The following is a 16,452-nucleotide window of genomic DNA, read 5'->3' as shown; positions in this document are numbered from 1 at the left end:
CACAGGAGTTTCCTAGGAAATAACAAGCTCCTATCAAATAGTGATGTCAAGTGGCCACAGATGAGGTTGAGAGGGAGACTGGAGCCATGAATGCTTCGGGTCAAGTTTCCATCCACAAATGATGGAGCCTTCCACTGACATGGCTCTAGGGCACTGAGAAGTTTAAAACTATGGGACAGTGTTACACCTCTGCCATGGCTTTATAAAGTTGTAACTAGGATAGTGCTAGTTGTGAGAGTACAGGCCAAGGACAGTTGACCCTTGAACAATGTGGGGGTTAGAGGCACTGACCTCTGTGTGGTTGAAAATCCACATATAACTTTAGAGTTGACCCTCTGTATCTGCAGTCCTTCAACCACTATTAGTTCCCATTATTGATATTTTGGCCAAGTTCTCTGCAAAATTCTAATGATAAAATTTGCCCTGCTTTTGCCACAGGAGTGTTTGTGAATAACATGAAAGTGCTTTGTAAAGTGAGCATAATACAATGAGGTCATGATTGAGAATGCCTTAGTGTGTTTTGTAGGCTTCACCTGTGGTTCCCATTAATTCACTGCATCATCCCCACCTTGGAACACCCGTAGGAACCCGAGCTCAGGTTAATAAGCAGTTCTAAAACGAAATTGTGGTACATCTCTTCAGAGTAGGGTGAAGTTTCTAGAAAAATATTCCTGTAATCCTGTTATAGCTTTTGGTGACCTTTCTAAAACATGGCAAGTGCTTTTTTTTTTTTTTTTAAACTAGAGCCTGATGTCCACTGGGACCTGGATATCAAATAGAGATGGGCCCTGCTACCGTCATGGACTGTTCATTCGTACTGCACTTCAACATTTTCTCAGACAGCATCCAGTTCTCACAACCACCACAAGTGCACATTCTCATTTTATGGGTGAGCCAAATGTTAGCGTGGTTGATAGACTCAAATGCAGGCCTCTGACTACACCCTCTCATTGCATTATGCCCGAAGATTGAATTTCTCGGGTAGGACCTCAACCAATTTGTTACTAGTTGCGGCTCCTTCCAAGGCTTGTGAATTGTGTAAGAGTGGATCAGGCCGGTCTAGGACTGGTTTGTACACCCGTAAAGAAGGCACTTAAATGTTTAGAAAATGAATATCAGGTAAGCCGCTCCTTCCGAGAGCCCTGCCGCGTCTATCCCCCATCCTGACCACTGGTCCACCCCATATTCCCCTAACTCCTAGGGATGCAGCGCAGACGGGAGGCCAGGTGGGCATCGCTAGGCCAAAATTGGGCTTCGAAGGTCGCCTCTCCACCTCCACCCCCAGTACCCCTCGACCCCCCCACCCCCGCCGGAGGACGCGGCCTAGTCTCCGAAAGGAGGTTGGTGTGCGGGGTCCAGAAGCGCGCAGACCCCACCGCACCTCCCGGCCAATGGACCAGAAAGACTACAGCCCCCAGCATGCCCCTCGGCCGCCCGCTCGGCCCGGCGCGCGTGCGCGGTGACGCCGCCGAGCGCCGATAGGGGTCGAGCTTCGAGCCTGACAAGCTTTGGCACAGTGGTGGCGGAGGCGCACGGCCGCGGGGCAGCTGGGCGTCCCCCGCGGGGCAGGTGAGTGTGGAGCGAGAGGTTGGCTGAGACTCGCTGGGTTTGCGGGGCCCGGCGCCCACCTGTGCCCCTCCGGTGGGGACGTGAGGGTCTGTGGACCGACCGACTGACCCACGGACTGATGGGCCGAGGAGCAAGGCGGCGCCGTAGCCGGCCGGCCCGGCCCTCGCTCGTGCGGCGCGCGGGGCGGGGGTCCCGGCTAGGCCCGGGCTCTAGAGGTCGGGCGCGAGGCCTGAGGGGCGCGAGGCCTGAGGGTCGCGGGCGGTGCTCGGGGCGGGGGGCGGCCTCCCGGGGCAGGACCCCCAGCCGGCCCAGCGGGAAGGGGGGCTCCTGGCGCCCGAGCTGAAGTGCCCTGGGCGCTCGAGCCCGAATACGGCCCCCTCCCGCGGCTGGGAGCAGTTTACAGAAGCCGCACCTCAGGCCGGCGACCTTTTTTGTTTTTTGGGTTTTTTGAAAAAACGGCTGCCTCGGATACGTTTACAGCAGCAAAGTCTTCTTCAGGTGTGACTTGTAACTTTACGTTAAAAATTCAAGTCTGGTGTCAGAACACAGGCTCAGATTCTGGCCAGACTCGGAACACACTGTAATATGGGTTTTTAACTCTGGAGAAATTGAGGCATGTACTAGCCAGGACTCAGCCAGTGTGGTTAGGATTGGAATTTTGAAAATTATTCTCATACACGGTTTAATGATCGATCCAAGGTGCTTTTTATATGGGGCGGCGGGGAGAGGTGATTTAAAGTCTCTTTTTGGTGACGAATGACTGTATCATATTTTCCAGGCTTGTGCTGCATATGCGATTTGTGGTGGGTTGCTGGCTCTTTTATGCTTGCTCTTTGGTGGGATATTTAGAAGTGTCTGGAATATTCTTTACCCTTCTTTCTTTTTCTTTCTTGGTAAATTCAAGTTCCTAATCAGACTCTGTTTCACAAAAAGTGAATTTTCAACTTCGACTTGTTTATTTGTAGCTTTTGTGATTGTTTATGATTAAGTTTGTAGGTACACATATATTTCCTCCTTTTCCTCTTCATCTCTTTTCTGTATCTTCCAGTTCTCTCTGAACTCTAAACGATGGAGTTATATCTTCTTTGTTTTACATATTTATTTCTGTTCTCCATGATTAGCTGGTAATTGATTCTAAATAATAGTCAACATCTTTCCTGTCTTTTAATAATCCCAGGTGCCGGTAGCCTTTTCATCACTAATTGTTACATTAGCCTGGGCTTTAGCCCTCTTCCTATCCCTTTTTAAGCATGGGGGTGTGTGATCTGGGAGAGAGGGCCGGGGTGAGGTGTTTTTCTTGACCAGATATAGGTAACAGGTGAACACGACCCATGGCATCAACTTTAGAAGGCTGTGAACAAAAATTGTTTAAATATTAATCTTGTGAATTTGGGAACTTGTCAGGTTGACAGAAGAGTTGGTGAGGTACCTCACAGAAATGAACCTGATGTCAGGGTAAAATATTGAGAAAGGATCTCAGGAATCATCTCTTTTATCATACCGCCATCTTTCAGTGCCCAGAGTGGATGCTGGGGACACCTTGTTGGCTTAGAAACTTAAACAAGGTTTTGTGTGTTTGTGTTTTTGGTTTCTCTCTTCCTAGTTCTCAATGAACGCTTTGGCAGGAGCTCAAAATCTGGTACATTTGATAATTTAACATCAGTTTCATCTGCTTATTCTCCAGATTGTCTCTCTTCCTCAGCTGGTGACATCAGTAATTTTCCACAGCAGCCATTCATGAGCTCATGCAGACTGTCACAAGGAAGTGGAATAGCACAGAGGGTGGCACATACAGGAGAAATAAGGGTCTTGTTTCTTTGCCGTCACATATTACACAAGGAATGAGACAGGAATTCTGGACTGAAGCACAAACTATGCGGGAGGGGTTAGCACACCAGAGTCCAGGCTTCCACATACGGTAATAATCATTGGTACCACTTACTGAATCTCTTCTCTTTGCCAAGTGCTGTAATCGTCACAGTGAAGTACAGGTTTATCATTGTCATTTTATATGTGTGTAAGTTGAAGTACAGAGGTTAAGTGATTTGTCCACAGACATAGTGACAGGGCCAGAATGCAAATTCAGGTCTCTGATTCTGGCATCCCTGCTCTTTCTACTGCACTGTACTACCCTACCAACATATATGTTCAAGTCTTTCTCATTCTTAAAAAAAAAAAACAAAAAAACCCACCTTTCCTGTGGCCACAATTCTTCTTCAAACTACTGTCACTTCCCATCTGTTTCCTTTCTAGATTTGTCCTTAAAAAGCAAACTCTATGCCCTTCTCTTCTGTTTACTCCTTATTTCATTGCAGTCTGGCCCCCACCCCTCGACTCTATTGAAATTGCTCTCATGAACTCCACTCAGCCATTGATTGAATATCTACCTTAGGTACCATCTTCTAGACTTACAAAGAGGCTGAGATATGGTTCTTGCCCTGAGGGAGTTTAGGAGCTAATGAGGGAGAAAAAGAATTTTATACGGGTCACTGTATGTTAACTCCTGACCGAGCAGTCTTTGCTCTTGGGAGTGGGGGAGGAACACTTCACTGAGAAGGTGATAGTGGACTGCCAACAGAGAGAAACCCTAAGTTGTTCCAGGCAATGGTGTCAGGACTGCATGCTTAGGTGTGGACTCTTAGAAGTTGTAACTCGCCAGTGAGAGATGATACAGTTGAAATATACAGTGTAGGCTTTAGAGTCTGCCAGACCTGGGACCTGAGCCTTAATTTCTTCTTCATAATACCTGCCTACAGTGTCAGCTCTGTGAAAGTAGGGCCTTTGTCTTTTTTTTTTTTTTTTTTTATGGCTGTGTTGGGTCTTCGTTTCTGTGCGAGGGCTTTCTCTAGTTGTGGCAAGCGGAGGCCACTCTTCATCGCGGTGCGCGGGCCTCTCACCATCGTGGCCTCTCTTCTTGCGGAGCACAGGCTCCAGACGCGCAGGCTCAGTAGTTGTGGCTCACGGGCCCAGTTGCTCCGCGGCACGTGGGATCTTCCCAGACCAGGGCTGGAACCCGTGTCCCCTGCACTGGCAGGCAGATTCTCAACCACTGCGCCACCAGGGAAGCCCCAGGGCCTTTGTCTTTTTCACCACCCCACTCCTCTCTCCTAGAACACTGGTCAGTAGATGTTTGTGGAGTGAATACCTCATAGGATGTTGTTCAGCTCGTGGGAGGTGCTAGACTCTCAGCAGCACCATGTGACTGAAGTAATGAGGCTGACGTTCAGTGTGGTTTATGAACTGATTTTGAAGACACCATTGTTTGAAATAGTATACATATAATCACCTCCCCTTTTTGAACATTAAGGCTTGTTAATTTATGCTCACAATTCATAAATGAGGAGAGAGACATTCACCTCTTTTCTGTAGGCACAGTTAACTGCTAACTGTTTTCACTTCCAATATTATGCCTCTTTTTCAGTTATAAACACATCTCTGCTTTTTCTAAGTGTTTGTGATGTAGGTTTTGTATGTATTTTTTTTCTCTGCTAATGTTCTGGATTGTTTGGGGAAGTTAATTTCTTTGGAATCATTAAATACCTTTATCAGTAAGAGTAACGTGAGAAATGAGATTGAAAGCACCAGTCCAGTTATCAGAAAGCTTATTCTTGGGAAGGGCCTGATTTCCAATTAGGACTAATAGATTTTTTTTTTTCCTTAACAAAACCATACAACTATTCCTGGTCTTCCTAGATACCTAGTTAGCCTTCTAGCTAACATTCTAAAGACATGAAACAACAGATCATTTCCCTCTTCTTGTGTTTGAGTTTCATTTGTAAATATCCTTAATTTGTGTGACTTGAGGTCATAGGATTAAAGTCCAAGTACCACTTTTTTTTTTTTTTTTTTTGCTTTTGAAGTCAGTGGGATATAGTAATTAGCACCTACAATAAAGTTCAAATTCTGGCTCTACCACTTTAAACTTTGAAAACTTAACAAAAGTGATATAGCTTCCCAATGCCTCATTTTGCTTATCTGTAAAATTAGGATAGTTACTACTACTGTCACCACTCAATAATAGCTCTTATTTATTGGGTGTTTACTATAGACTTGGCACAGTTCTAAGAATTTTACTTCTATTAACTCAATCTTCACAACCACCCTGTATAGTAGTATTATGCCCACTTAAGGTGAGGAACAGTGACAAGATGGTCACCTGAGAGTTGTAATAAAGGTGTTTAATAATGTGATGGGTAGTTGTACTAAATGACCTGTAAAGTTCTCCTCAATTATGATTCTCTGATTGAAATCTAAGTCTCCAGACTCTGAGCCCTAGAGATTGTTCTAGAACAGACTGTTCCTGCCTTTCCGTGTATGGCCAGCCTGGTTTCCTGTTGTCTCTGCCCCACACCCCTGCTTCACCCAGCCCCTTACATTTTTTTTTTAACAGTTTTTTTAAAATTAATTTATTTATTTTTGGTCATGCTGGGTCTTCGTTGCTGCACATGGGCTTTCTCTAGTTGCAGGGAGTGGGGGCTACTTACTCTTCATTGCAGTGCGTGGGCTTCTCATTGCGGTGGCTTCTCTTGTTGCAGAGCACGGGCTCTAGGCACGTGGGCTCAGTAGCTGCGGCTCGCGGGCTCTAGAGTGCAGGCTCAGTAGTTGTGGCGCATGGGCTTAGTTGCTCTGCAGCATGTGGGATCTTCCCGGACCAGGGATCGAACCCGTGTCCCCTGCATTGGCAGGTGGATTCTTAACCACTGGACCGCCAGGGAAGTCCTGCCCCTTACGTTCTTCACATCACCTTCTCATTGAGCCTTCCCTGAACACCTAATTTAAAATAGCAGCTTCCTGGGACTTCCCTGGCGATCCAGTGGTTAAGACTCCGTACTTCCAATGCAGGGAGCGTGGGTTTGATCCCTGGTCGGGGAACTAAGATCCCTCATGCCGCGCAGCCAAAAAAAAAAAAAGTTATTGTCTAACCCTAAGGTTTATAACAGCAGGAGGACAACCTCCTCTGACATCTTTCCTGGAATTTCTGGTGATAATGATGCTGGTCTGAGTGTAATGCAGTTTGCCTGTTACCATGTTGTTCCCAAGTTTTTGATTCAGTTTGAGGTTGGGATAGTGGAAATAGGAGACTTAGCTTCTGGTCCGGCTGTGTCACCTACTCTCTTTACGGCTTTAAATGAGTCTTTTGACCTCTTTAGCCTCAGTTTCTTTCTTTTGAAAAAAGTAAGAGGGAGATGAACTCAAAAGATCCTTCTAACTTCATCATTTGTGACTCTGTTGTAAGAGCCTTTGCCCTGCGCCCAGCATTGAAGAAGCTAATGATCTCTAAACATAGGTGCAGGTCTGTTAGAGAAATTCATTTGCTCTTGTACTATGGGGATTCTCTCCTAATTTATATTTAATTTGGAATTTTCACAGAAATTTATGTTTCTTAATACAGTTGCTTGTATCATGTTTTAACTCTGCCTGGCTCCCACTGGGCTCCATTCCCAAGTCAAGGTACATTGTTCTTACACACGCACAAGTGGCTTCTGTGTCTTCCCAGGGCACTGTGCTGGAGAATTGACAGCTCAGTTGTACTAGTCAGTGTGGTAGAGAGAGAGGGACCACTTAGGAGTCACTTCTGACTCACTGACTGATAATGGGCAAGCTGCTTAACCTCTCTGAGCCCTGGATTTCTCAAGTATAAAATGGGGAGTGCTTAGCAAGTATGGTAAATGCTCAATAAACACTTTTCCTTCTTTCGTGGTATCTCCCTTCTAATACCTCCATCTAACCACTGCCACAAAGTACACAGGATTGGATTACCATACTCTAGGGTTATTGGGTAGGTGTTTTCATATCTGCAAATGAAAAATTCCCAGTAATTATATAGATGGTATGGCCAAATGAGTGACTTAAAGGTAGTTTTTGACCTCTGTGGTTTAATTATATGAGGAATAGGGACTTTGTTAACTATATTTATGATCTGTTCCTTTTAAGTGCCCTAAGCTCCTATGTTAATATAAAGCTTTAAATATAAATTTTTCAGTGCCCTTTTTTGCCAGTCAGCCCTCAAGGAGCTTTATTTTCCTCAAAAACTCTTGTCTGCATTTTTCAGAGCTACCTGAATGTCGAGTTGAGGTTAGGTACCCATTGTTTGTTTCACTTTTACTTCTAAGGGGGGTGTTGCTCCCCAGCCCTGGTGGCGGGAATGACAGCAGGTCCAGGCGGTACCTTGCTTCTGCTTTCCTTATCACAGTGCAGGTGCTTCCAGGCTGTACATCTTAGGGGAGTGATCCTGGGAGGTACTCAGGGAAGTGACCAGAGTACCTTGGGTGATTATTTTACAGGAAGACCTAGAGTGGATGGGCCTGCAGAAGCCTGCACAGGAGAGCCTCATTTACCTGGTGCTGCTGTGCAGGAAAGGGAGAGCCATACCTGGGCTTGTGGAGTTCTGGCGGGGAGAATCCTGTTTCCCTCGTCTGTGTTTCCAGTCCGTGCTCTACCTTGCACAGTCGTGCCTAAATCTTGCCTAAAGGAACACTATCTCTGGTCACAAAGAAAATATTGACTCAGGGACGGGAAAGCAGCCCTAGCTGTAAGCCTGTGGGAGCGGGAGTGGAGGGAGTGGAGCGCAAAGTGGAGTTGATTCCTGGGTCGTTTTGCTCTTTAGCTGATGCCTGTTTGGAAGGAGGCAGTTTGAGAAATTTGGATGCCTTTTTCACTGAGGAGATTAAGAATAAAGTGAATAATAAACATGTTTTCAACAAGAATGATTGGGGTGACTGGAGGGGGGAGCCAGTTCTAGAAGATTAGTGCCACTAGCTGCTTTATCGTGGTGTTTGGTGGGGCTCAAGTTTTGAGACTTTCTTTCCATACTGTGGTAATTGCTTCATTTAGCAGCATGCTCTGAGAGAAAGTGGTGGGTTCTAAGGTCTGAAAGAAGGGTGCTACGGCTGGAGCGTCGAGTGAGTGTCAAAGGCTGAGAGATGAGGCTGGAATGGTCAGCAGGGACTACTAGCTCATGCAGTCTTATAAGTCAAGTTAACAAATTTGGACTTTTTCCAAAAGTCAGAGGGAAGAAAAGGGGCTTTAAAGAGGAGAAGGAAATAATCAATTGCATTTAAAAAGGATTTCTGTGCTGGGTAGAGAGTAGAAGCTGCAGAATCAGAAATTCTGGGGGGTGGGCCCCAGCTGTCTGGGTTTTAAGAGCTGTCTGTTTTTTTAAAAAATTTATTTATTTATTTTTGGCTGCATTGGGTCTTTGTTGCTGCGCGCGGGCTTTCTGTAGTTGCGGCAAGAGGGGGCTACTCTTCGTTGCGGTGCGCGGGCTTCTCATTGCAGTGGCTTCTCTTGTTGCGGAGCATGGGCTCTAGGCGCGCGGGCTTCAGTAGTTGTGGCACGCGGGCTCAGTAGTTGTGGCTTGCGGGCTCTAGAGCTCAGGCTCAGTAGTTGTGGTGCACGGGCTTAGTTGCTCCACGGCATGTGGGATCTTCCCGGACCAGGGCTCGAACCCGTGTCTTCTGCATTGGCAGGCAGATTCTTAACCACTCCGCCACCAGGGAAGCCCTGTCTGGGTTTTAAGAAGCCCTCCAGGTGATTCTGATACACTCTGCAGTTTGAGGACCACTGATGGAGGTCATTTAGGAGAGAGGGAACAATATTGTAAAGTCAGGGAACTAAACTCCATGGTATTGCTGAAGTGTAGCTCATGTTTTTTTAAAAGTAGTTATTTTATATACCTAAATAAAGAAATAAGATAAGCTAATAAAATGTACATTACATAATCAGTCTAAATCACTTACCTTGAAATGTCAATAAAATGGGCATAAGCCCTATATCCCACATTATGTGAGAAGGCCAACACCCTCCCCCAGGTTTTTCAAATTTAACTCCTTTAATTCTCGTAACAACCTGTACGGTAGGAATTATTATTCCTATTTTCAGACCTTTCTTTGATTTTCCCCTCAAACCACAGTCAAGGCTATTATGAGTCCAGCAGGCTTTCTTGAAGGTATGGATGACAAAGGGGTATTACCTTGCAATAGCACACTAACTTAAATTGGGGTTTGGATTGTTCTTTGCTTAAGAGGCATTTGGTCCACCCCTAAGACCTCCCCACTCCCAGGCACGCAGCATGTCACTGTCTCGTGGGTCGCTCTGTCCTGAAGGATGCAGCTCCTTACCCATCTCTGGACTGCTGTTCCCTTCCCCTCTGTAGTCCAGGCCACCCCTATTTTCTGTTCTCCCCTACCTCCAAATTTCCATTAATTTGCTTTGCTAGACAATCGATAGATCTCTCCTTTTCTAATCTGTGGCTTCAAGGTTTACCTTCCACCTTTAAGGAGCTTATCAAAATATTTTCCCAAAGATAAACCTCCTCTCTGGGAAGCATTCTGGAGCCAACTTTTTTTCTTTTAAATAAATTTATTTATTTATTTTTGGCTGCGTTGGGTCTTCGTTGCTGCACGCGGGCTTTCTCGTGTTGCGGCGAGCGGAGGCTACTCTTCGTTGTGGTCTGCGGGCTTCTCATTGCGGTGGCTTCTCTTGTTGCGGAGCACGGGCTCTAGGCGCGCGGGCTTCAGTAGTTGTGGCACGCGGGCTTAGTTGCTCCGCGGCATGTGGGCTCTTCCCAGACGCAGGCAGATTCCTTTCCTTCCTTCCTCCCTTCCTTCCTCCCTCCCTCCCTCCCTCCCTCCTTCCCTTCCTCCCTTCCTTCCTTCCTTCCTTCCTTCCTTCCTTCCTTCCTTCCTTCCTTCCTTCCTTCCTTCCTTCCTTCCTTCCTTCTTTCTTTCTTTCTTTCTTTCTTTCTTTCTTTCTTTCTTTCTTTCTTTCTTTCTTTCTTTCTTTCTTTCTTTCTTTCTTTCTTCATTGGGTCTTCAGTGCTGTGCGTGGGCTTTCTCTAGTTGCGGCGAGTGGGGGCTACTCTTTGTTGCGGTGCGTGGGCTTCTCACTGCAGTGGCTTCTCTTGTAGCGGAGCACGGGCTCTAGGCGCTTGGGCTCAGTAGTTGTGCCTCTCCGGCTCTAGAGCGCAGGCTCAGTAGTGGTGGCACATGGGCTTAGCTGATCTGCGGCATGTGGGATCTTCCCGGACCAGGGATTGAATCCGTGTCCCCTGCATTGGCAGGTGGATTCTCAAGCACTTCGCCACCAGGGAAGTCCTTGCAGGCGGATTCTTAACCACTGTGCCATCAGAGAAGTCCCAAGAGCCAACTATTAAAATAGTAATTTTCCACTGTCCTATTATTATAATATTATAAAATTTTAGGTTCATTTTAGGGGTCACTAGGTTAATTACCTTGCTTCAAGTGACATCGTATTAAACTCTAATAGCAATAATTTGTTACTAATCTGTTCTTTGATTTCTGTTTACAAAGCTGACACTATAAAGTAGAAAAGGCACATTTTTTAAAAATCCAAATCCTCTCCCAAACTAGAGGAATGTACTTCATTTAAAAAATCTTCAAAGGTCAAGTTCCTCACAGCACTGTTTTTATTGCAAAAATTGCTGTTAGGTGCTTAAATGTTGTATCTACAGATGACTGCATTAGTAAATTATAGAACGTATGGTTATAAAGACTCCATGATTACTGGGGAAATGCTGATAATTTGATGTGCAGTAGAGAAAAATATTTTAAAATCTGAAATATAAGAACTGTGTATGTGTGTAGAGAAAAACCAAAAGAGAGCATAGGAAAGAAGAAAGTGTGATTTATTGAGATGGCAAACTTGTGGCAGAATTTTTAAAAATTTTGATTTCTGTTAATGTCATTGTGTTAGTATAATTACAAAACTCAGAGGAGAGTCCCACACTTCCTTCCCATGATAAACCCAGTGACTGTATATGCTGCAGAGATTTTCTTCTGACCTATAGCTTACATATATCCTGCTACCACTTAAGTCTGTCATCTGTGTTCTCAGTGGAAAAGAACGGACCTGTGCAAAGTGCCCAGAAGTGCTGGGAAGAAGCCCCCCTGAGCCTCGGGCTCTGACAGCCAGTGTCCTACCTGACCCCAGCTCGGGTGTGGCTGGGGACCAAGTAAGCGCCCGGGCTGTGGAGAAAACTCAGGACAGGGAGGCATATCTGTACAAGTAGATTCGGAAATAGCATTTTTTCCCCCTTAGAGTCTGTCTTGCAAATTGATGTACTTTTCTGGTCTGGTTTATAAGCATCTTTTTCCTTTAAACTGCTTTTAGTGACTTTTGCTTTGGGCAGAGTATTTCACTTCAGTGTACTGGAAAGAAACTGCAACTCCATGTGAAGTCAAACACCTGGGGATCTTGTTTAGCCTTAAACGAAACAAAACAAAAAATTGGCGTGGAAACCTGGTTTCAGCAGCTTAGGGAGTTCCTGACTTCACAGTTGCTGTTAAGATGTCAGATTCATACTGAGCAGTGTTAGTAAAGTGTTAGTTACAAATGAGAAAGAAAGGGATCCTTTTCACAGTTATATATAAGCTATCTGTAATAGTTTGCACCTTTTTTTTCACTTTTGCTTTCTTTGGTTTCGTATAAATCCCTGTGGAGATGGATATTTGAGGTGATAAGTAGTAGCCCTGTGAGAGGAAGAGGAAGGCAGGATACAGAGAAACTGCATAGTTTATGTAAGTTCAGGCTTCATTTGTGGACCTCAGAAAACTCAAGGACACATTCTTATTCCCTCAGTGTTCTGTACTTAAACTGTAATTTTTAAAATTGAGATATTATAATTCATGTACCATAAAAATCACCCTTTTAAAGTATACAATTCAGAAGTTTTCAGTATATTCACTGTTGTGCAACCATCACCACTATCTAATTCCAGAATATTTTCATCACCCCCAAAAGAAACCACATACCCACTAGTAGTAATTCCCTATTTCTCCCTCCCTCCAGCCCCTGGCAACCACTAATCTACCTTCCTTCTCTATGGATTTGCCTATTCTGAGCATTTTATATAAATAGAATTATACATTGTGTGGTCTTTTGTGACTGGCTTCCTTCACTGAGCATAATGTTTTCAAGGTTCATCCATGTCGGGACATGTGTCAGCACTTCATTCCTTTTTATGGATGAATAATATTCCATTGTATGGATATACACATTTTGTTTATCCATTCATCACTTGATGGACATTTGGATTGTTTCCACTTTTGGTTTTTTGTTTGTTTTTGTTTTGTTTCCACTTTTGGACTATTATAAATAATGCTGTTGTGAACATTCATGTACAATTTTTGATGTGGTATAATTATTTTTAAACACAGTACCTCTGTACTTTTTCAAAAAAGAGAACATTTAAAATCAAAACCAATGAGCCCCATACTCCTACCACTTAAATAAGCCATATTCCTTTTTATATTACCTTCAACATGTATATATTATATATTTTTTAAATGGCTGAAATCACATACTGTCTTCATGCTGATGGCTCTACTTTTCTTCTCTTCCCTCTTCAACTCACTCCAACTGGACTTCCACCCTCACCATTAAAAATTAAAGCTCTCATAAATCGTAGCGATGTTTTCTTAGGTCAGTCTCCCAAGGCAATAGAAATTTTAAAATGGGACCTAATCAAACTTACAAGCTTTCGCACAGCAAAGGAAGCCATAAAACGAAAAGGCAACCTATGGAATGGGGGAAAATATTTGCAGATGATGTGACCGACAAGGGCTTAATTTCAGAAATACACAAACAGCTCACACAACTCGATAACAAAAAAAAACCCAATCAAAAAGTGGACAGAAGACCTAAATAGACATTTCTCCAAGGAAGACATATAGATGGCCAATAGGCACGTGAAAAGTTGCTCAACATCACTAATTATCAGAGAAGTGCAAATCAAAACTACAATGAGGGGACTTCCCTGGTGGCGCAGTGGTTAAGAATCCACCTGCCAATGCGGGGGACACGGGTTCAAGCCCTGGTCCGGGAAGATCCCACATGCCGCGGAGCAACTAAGCCCCTGTGCCACAACTACTGAGCCTGCGCTCTAGAGCCTGTGACCCACAACTACTGAGCCCACGTGCCACAACTACTGAAGCCCACGTGCCACAACTACTGAAGCCCGCGTGCCTGGAGCCCATGCTCTGCAATAAGAGAAGCCACCACAATGAGAAGCCTGCACACCACAATGAAGAGTAGCCCCTGCTCACCACAACTAGAGAAAGCCTACATGCAGCAACGAAGACCCAACACAGCCAAAAAAAAAAAAAAAATACAATGAGGTATCACCTCACACCGGTCAGAATGGCCATCATTAAAAAGGCTACAAATAATAAATGCTGGAGAGGGTGTGGAGAAAAGGGAGCTCTCCTACACTGTTGGTGGGAATGTAAATTGGTGCAGCCACTCTGGAAAACAGTATGGAGATTCCTTAAAAAACTAAAAATAGAGTTACCATATGATCTAGCATCCCACTCCTGGGCATACATCTGGAGAAAACTCTAATTCGAAAAGATACATGCACCCCAGTGTTCATAGCAGCACTATTTACAATAGCCAAGACACGGAAGCAACCTAAAGGCCAATGAAAAATGAATGGATAAAGAAGATGTGGTACATATATACAATGGAATACCACTCGGCCATGAAAAAGAATGAAGTAATGCCATTTGCAGCAACATGAATGGACCTAGAGATTATCATACTAAGTGAAGTAAGTAAAACAGAGAAAGACAAATATATGGTATCACTTATATGTGGAATCTAAAATATGATACCAATGAACTTATTTATAAAACAAACAGACTCACAGATACAGAAAACAAACTTATGGTTACCAAAGGGGAAGGGGGGGAGCGGGATAAATTAGGAGTTTGGGATTAGCGGATACAAACTACTATATATAAAACAGATAAACAACAAGGTCCTTCTGTATAGCACAGGGAACTATATTCCGTATCTTGTAATAACGTATAATGGAAACAAATATGAAAAAGAAGATGTATATATATGTGTATAACTGAATCACTTTACTGTACACCAGAAACTAACACAACATTGTAAATCAACTATACTTCTATTTAATTAATTAAAATAAAAAGTTCAAGAAAAATTATTAAAGCTCTTGTCAGTATCACCACCAACCTCCAGCTTGCCAAACCAATGGCCAGTTCTCTGTCCTCCATACCACTTGACCTCTAAGTAGCACCTGACACTGATGATCACCTCCTCCTCATAGAAACACTTTCTTCTCTTGGTTTCCACAGCGCCACACACTGCTAGTGTTCCTTCTACTTCACTGGTCACTCCTCAAACTTTATTTTTTGTATATTTTTCTGCGTAATCTCTAAATGTTGGAATGTTCCAGGATCTGGTCCTCAGCCCCCTATTCTGCATTCTCTCCTTAGCCACGACATCTAGTCCTGGTGATTCTCAAATTCACGTCTCCAGTTCTGACTACTGTGAACTCTGTGCTCATATATACAATTGCCCAGTTGACCTCTCCACTTAGAGGTCTAATAGACATCCCCACTGAACATGGCCAAAGCAGATTGCTTGCTAACCATGAAACCTGCTCTCCCTCCATCTCCCTTCATCTTGGTTAATGGGATCTGCACAGTTGCTCAGGTCAAAAGCCTAGGAGACATCATTGATTCTTTCCATTATCTACCTCTATATCTCCAAATTATATCCAGAATCTAGTTACTTCTCATCATCTCAACTGTTTTGGTCCAAGATACCATCTGTCACCTGGACAACTATAATAGTTTCCACTCTTAAACCCCTCTGTAGTTCATTCTTCACAAAGTAGCCAATGTGATATCTTTAAAAACCTAAGTCAGACCATGTCATGCCCATGCTCAAAGCTCTCCAATGGCTTCCCATTAAAATAAAATCCAGAGTCTTTGCTATGAGCAGTAGGCCCTACATAATCCAGTTCGTCCTGTCTTTCCAGTGATATCTGCTACTTTCCCCCTCATTGCTCCATCTCAGACACACTTGTCTTTTATTTCTCCAGTGTAATAAATCTTTTGTTCCTTAAGGTCCTTGCACAAGCCGTTTCCTCTGTTTGAGCTTCTAAGTCTTTGCAGAGCTGACTCCTTATCATTCTGGTGTCAGCTGAAATGTCATCTCCTCAGAGAGGCCTTCCCTGACCACTTATCAAAAATAGTCCTGCCCCTACCTGCCTCTGAAATTATTCTTTCATTTACTTATTTATTGTCTGTTTTCTGTCACTAATATTAATAGCTGGCTTTATTAAGCACATACTATGTGCTATGTATTGTGATAAATATTTACATTTTCTCATTTGTCATCCTCATTTTACAGATGCGGAAACTTCAGGTTCATAAAAGCGAGAACTTTGTCTGTCTTGTTTTACTGCTATATCCCGTGCATGTGGAACAGTGTCTGGGGCATAGTAGTTGCTCAAAAAATATTTGTTGGTTGGATAGATGAACAAAAGACTCCTAGGTTTATATCTCTAGTTTTTACATCTCCTTGAAGATGTAAACTTGTGTATCCAGTCACCTGCTTAACAGCTCCGCTTGGATTTCTAAGTAACATTTAAATTATCCTACAGCTCTTCATTCCCTCCTCCCCCAAACCTGTTTCTTTCCCACTCACCACCATATTAGTAAATGTCATCATCGTAAACTCAGGAGTTCAGACCAGAAACCTAGGCCTCACTTTGGGATGCTCCCTTTCTTCACTCCCCACATCCAACCCAGAAGCAAGGCCTATTGGTTCTGCCTCTGGTTATATCTTGAATCCATTTACTTCTCCCCACATCCACTGTCACCACTTTAGTCTCAATCCCCGTCATCTTTCCTGGAGCTTGTACTTCCAAACTGGTCTCACTGCATCCACTCTTGTCTCTCCACAAGCCATTTGCCAAACAGCAGCCAAAGTGATTTTTTAAAAAACGTGTTAGTTCATGCCACCGCCATGTTTAGGATCCTTTTGTAGCTTCCCATTGTCCTTAAAATCTAAATCCTTCACTGTGACCTACAGTCCCTTGACAATCTG

At 44.0% G+C, this 16,452-nt stretch overlaps 1 protein-coding gene across 1 annotated transcript in view; it reads left to right on the top strand.

Annotated features, from left to right (window-relative positions):
• Positions 1-1,485: 1,485 nt before the first annotated feature.
• Positions 1,486-16,452, top strand: part of SGSM3 (small G protein signaling modulator 3) — a 35,132-nt gene continuing 20,165 nt past the window's right edge. Inside the window, 1 exon segment of the mRNA XM_061206718.1 lies at positions 1,486-1,569. The gene's annotated coding sequence lies outside the window, so the exon portion shown is untranslated.

The sequence above is a fragment of the Eubalaena glacialis genome, chromosome 11, assembly GCF_028564815.1.
Source record: "Eubalaena glacialis isolate mEubGla1 chromosome 11, mEubGla1.1.hap2.+ XY, whole genome shotgun sequence".
Lineage (NCBI taxonomy): Eukaryota > Metazoa > Chordata > Mammalia > Artiodactyla > Balaenidae > Eubalaena > Eubalaena glacialis.
The sequence above is the reverse complement of the archived record's forward strand: the minus strand, read 5'-3'. Positions and strand labels throughout refer to the sequence as shown.